Genomic DNA, 5,143 nt, shown 5'->3' with positions numbered 1-5,143 from the left:
CCCTTTCAGCCTGGCTGCACCTGCTTTGAAACTGTGTTGCAGTCTGTGTTTCTTCCTATCCAACTCTCCTTCCTTTCCCCTGTCCTTCACTGATGAACACCTACTAGTATTAGGTGGCTCTGCCTGCCTTCTTTATATTTTCACTGGTTATTCTTCACAGTCATTTCCATGTATAACTCTCCTGTACATGTACTCCTATCTTTGTTTCCTCCTCCTCAGAAGATCCAGGGAAATAGACCACAGGATAGGGATCTGGCACTGACTCATTCATTCACACCTGGAAGCCAATAAAATGCCATTCTCAGTAGTACATAGTGACTGATAGCTTCTGGAAAAAGGTGGTGACCAAATTGCTAAAGAATTCTCATGTACACAGGTGACTTGAGAAAATATCTAGCTTGAGAAACTGCCACTTGGGGTGCAATAGTTTAGGCATTTGAAAAATATGGGGCAAACAGTGATTATTACCTAAGCGGTGGATTAGACTCATTATTATTATGTCAAATTGATGCCTGCTGTGGAACATTGTTTTTGTTGTTGTTGTTGTTGTTTATTTGTTTGAGATGGAGTCTTGCCCTGTTGCCCAGGCTGGAGTGCAATGGCGTGATCTGAACTCACTGCTACCTCCACCTGCCGGGTTCAAGGAATTCTCCTGTCTCAGTCTCCCGAGTAGCTGGTACTACAGGTGCACACCACCACCACACCCAGCTAATCTTTGTATTTGTAGTAGAGATGGAGTTTCATCATATTTGTCGGGCTAGTCTCTAATTCCTGACCTCAGGTGATCCACTGACCTCCACCTCCCAAAGTGCTGGGATTACAGGTATGAGCCATCGTGCCCAGACCATTAATTGTTATAAGCTAAATATTAGACCCTTTATCCTCTGTAAAAGAACAGATGATGGCCCAACAAGCTGAAGAATCAATAGTTTGAGTCACAGAGTTTCAGAGATATTTACATGTGAAATGCAAATGCTCAAAGCAGGTCTGTCATGTTAAAATCAGGGCTGTGGTTGGAAACTCCTGTGCTCTTGCAACATGAGAGGGGTAAATACCTTCAGAACTTGTAGAGCTGACAGCTTCTTCCTTAGTAAGAACAAAAGCATACCCAGTGTTGGTAGATACTGCAGGCACTTCTCTTTGTTAAGTCAATAGGTGTCCCACCAATAAGATTTCCCCACCTCCTCTCCTGACATCAAGCTCCAGTAGCTAGAATCCAATAGCTAGGATTAAATCCCAACATAACATTACTGAATATATGCTAGGCTTGATGACGGAGGAAATACATTATTCACTAACAGAGCTACAAAAGTGAAATAGTGTGTTTCAGTAGGTAACCAGAGCGTATGAATTGATTGGATTATAAAGGTGCCATATTAAGAAGGGCAAAATGTAGATTAAATATTAATTCACTGAAATAGGGGAATTTTTTGAGATATCTGGCACGTAATCCAGTGGATGGGGCAAATTTACCACTAGAGAGGTTCCGAGAAGGCTAGAAAAGAAACATATCTAAGGCAAGTGGTGTCAAAAGAATAAAGAGGCTAAGGGAATTTGGAATGCTAAAATAGGAATATTATATAAACCCAGAAAAGCCACCCAAGGATTATGTTCCACAGGAAGGCTCAATGCATGCACAATTCACTAAGGCCTTCAGGAATGCACCAGTGATAGGGGAAGTGGCACCACTAAGAAGTTCAATAGCAGCAATTATCCAAACATCAGAACCAATGAAAGGAGAGGTATTTACATAAGTGGGAATTGTTAAAACTCAAGGAATGACAAGGCCACCAAGAAGCCTAGCGATGAGAGCCTGAACACCAGAAACCATAAGGTCACACCATAAAGATAGGTAAGATTGATGCACAGAAAATTGAGAAAATGGTTCAAAAAGCATGGATGAAGTTTCTAAGAACAAAGTAGGCATGTAGCCAACAACAATCTACCAAACACAGAAGTGGACCCACGCCCATAGTAAGAGGTAACAGGTAAGAACCTAGGAAGAAGAGATTAATGGCAGGCACCCAAACAAAAAGTCATACTCCTTCATTCGGTTCTCAGGCTTCAGCCTATTTCCAGACCCAGCAACCATGGACTGAAGAAGGATCTGTGTCCCTGAGTAGAAGACCCCTCTAGTAAGGTGGCATATCCGGATAGTTTATATTATTATACATAGAGTCTAAGTGGGCATTGATACCTAGAGCCCCAAAGCATCATCCTGGGCCTCCTGGTAGAGTCAGAGCTGAGAAGGGCAAGGTAATAATGTAATCCTTGCAATATGAACTTGGCTGATATTCAACTAAGTGGGTCTAAGTAACCACTCAGTGGTTATTTCTTCAGTTTCCAAATATTTAATTGGAATCGATTTAGTTGACAATTTGCTTAAATCCCACATTAGTTTATCGGCCTCTGGGATAAGAGTTAGCTCCCTGAGAAACACTGAATAGAAATGGCTCCCTTCCCCCAGCCAAAATGATAACTCTCACATCATATTTTATGGATACGGCTAATGATAGAGACTTACTATCATGGCTTGTGTGTGTTTGTTAGAGCTACCATAACAAAATACCACAGGTCAGGTTGCTCAAACAGCAGAAATTTACCTTTTCACAATCATGAAGCTAAAAGTTCAACATCAATGTGTTAGCTGGTTTGATTTCTTCTGAGGCCTCTCTCCTTGACCTGCAGATGGCCATCTTCTGTCTCTGTCCTCAAACAATCTTTTCTCTGTGTACCACATATCTGTTTGGATCTCTTCTTCCTATAGGGACAACGTTCATACTGTATTAGGACCTACCCTAGAATCTTATTTTACTTTACGTACCTCTTTGAAGGCCTTTTATCCAAATAAAATCACATTCTTTGCTATCGAAAGGAGTGTAGGGTTGCGCGTGTGCCATGGACTCAGCCGCCCGGTGATATTGACAATAGGAGCGAGAAAGGGGCATTGACTGCGACCCACCGCGGGTAGCGAACTGTGGCTCTGGCAGCGGCGGCTCCAGCTCCTGCAGCTCCTCCTCCTCCTCTGGTCCCCTTCTCTTGCTGCCGCTGCAGATCCAGTCTTCCTCCCTCCCTTCCCCCCTCCCCACGTCGCCGCCGCCGGTCCCGGGCAACGAGCTGAGGCGCCGCCCGTCAGGAATGTGAGCGAGGAGCCACCGGCGGAGCCACAACGGGATCGGTGCCGATTTGATGGGACGGGCCCGCGGGGGAGGATCGTGAGGCCGCCGCCGCCGCCGCCGCCGGAGCGCTGAGGTTCGGGTCCGGCCGTGAGGCCTAGAGGCTCCGCCGCCGCGGAACCGGAGGGACGCCGTACCGGACAGCCGTCGCCCCAGGCTCCCCGCAGCTTCCCGGACCTCCCGCTGCACGTCCCGGTCCCGCCGCCCGCCCTCGCTGCGGCCCCCTTGCCCGTCTCCGGCCCCTCCAAGCCACAGATCGTCTTCGGATTCTTCCTCAGAAGCTTCAAGTAGGGATATGTCTTCAGCACCAACTACTCCTCCTTCAGTGGATAAAGCAGACGGATTTTCTCGGAAGTCCGTGAGAAAAGCCAGACAGAAGAGGTCGCAAAGTTCCTCACAGTTTAGGTCTCAAGGCAAGCCTATTGAGTTAACACCTCTGCCGCTGCTAAAAGACGTTCCATCCTCAGAGCAGCCTGAACTGTTCCTCAAGAAACTTCAGCAGTGCTGTGTCATTTTTGACTTCATGGACACGCTATCTGATCTTAAAATGAAAGAATACAAGCGCTCCACTCTTAATGAACTGGTGGACTACATTACAATAAGCAGAGGCTGTTTGACAGAGCAGACTTACCCTGAAGTAGTTAGAATGGTATCTTGCAATGTATTCAGAACTCTCCCTCCTAGCGACAGCAATGAATTTGATCTAGAAGAAGATGAACCTACCCTTGAGGCATCGTGGCCACATTTACAGCTTGTATATGAATTTCTCATACGATTTTTGGAAAGCCAAGAATTCCAACCCAGCATTGCCAAAAAATATATAGATCAGAAATTTGTATTACAGTTTCTGGAGCTATTTGACAGCGAAGACCCTCGGGAACGGGACTACTTAAAAACAGTTTTACACAGAATTTATGGCAAGTTTCTTGGTCTTAGAGCATTTATCTGAAAACAGATTAACAATATTTTTCTAAGGTTTGTTTATGAAACAGAACACTTCAATGGTGTAGCTGAACTGCTGGAAATATTAGGAAGTATTATCAATGGCTTTGCTTTACCTCTTAAGGCAGAACACAAACAGTTTCTGGTGAAAGTGCTGATCCCCTTACACACTGTCAGGAGCTTATCACTCTTCCATGCACAGCTGGCATATTGTATAGTACAGTTTCTGGAGAAAGATCCTTCACTCACAGAACCAGTTATTAGGGAGTTAATGAAATTTTGGCCTAGAACATGTAGTCAAAAAGAGATCATGTTCCTTGGGGAACTGGAAGAAATATTGGATGTGATTGAACCTTCACAATTTGTTAAAATCCAAGAACCTTTGTTGAAACAAATTGCCAAGTGTGTATCTAGCCCCCATTTTCAGGTGGCAGAAAGAGCACTCTATTACTGGAATAATGAATACATCATGAGTTTGATAGAAGAAAACTCTAACGTCATCCTTCCCATCATGTTTTCCAGCCTTTATAGGATTTCGAAAGAACATTGGAATCCGGCTATTGTGGCGTTAGTGTACAATGTGTTGAAGGCATTTATGGAAATGAACAGCACCATGTTTGACGAGCTGACAGCCACATACAATGAGAAAAAGAAAGAAAAGGAGTGTGAAGAATTGTGGAAAAAATTGGAGGATCTAGAGTTAAAGAGAGGTCTTAGACGTGATGGAATAATTCCAACTTAACAAAAATAATGACAACAGCATTACTAACCTGTGGAGTCATACATTTATGTAGTAGAAGATGGAGCCACAGTTTTCTGTATAGTGCAACTTTACAGTAGATTTCACATTTGTTTCATTATTACAACAGCACTGTATATACCTGTCTCTAAGTAAAGGAAAAAAAAAATAAGGACTTCAATCCAAAGTTTGGACAGTAGATGGACTTCTCAGAACTTTGCAAACATAATCATTGTTCTAAGCCTCACTAAAAAACAAATCGGTCTTCAAAGATCTGTTGATGAAA

The 5,143-nt window shown here is 43.8% G+C and overlaps 1 pseudogene; it reads left to right on the top strand.

Moving 5' to 3' along the window:
* Positions 1 to 3,456: 3,456 nt before the first annotated feature.
* On the top strand, positions 3,457 to 4,919 carry LOC135269288 (serine/threonine-protein phosphatase 2A 56 kDa regulatory subunit epsilon isoform-like; annotated as a pseudogene).
* The last annotated feature ends 224 nt before the right edge of the window (positions 4,920 to 5,143 follow it).

Source organism: Aotus nancymaae, unplaced genomic scaffold (genome assembly GCF_030222135.1).
Source record: "Aotus nancymaae isolate 86718 unplaced genomic scaffold, 86718_ANA_hifiasm-v0.15.2.pri h1tg000051l, whole genome shotgun sequence".
Classification (NCBI taxonomy): domain Eukaryota; kingdom Metazoa; phylum Chordata; class Mammalia; order Primates; family Aotidae; genus Aotus; species Aotus nancymaae.
The sequence above is the reverse complement of the archived record's forward strand: the minus strand, read 5'-3'. Positions and strand labels throughout refer to the sequence as shown.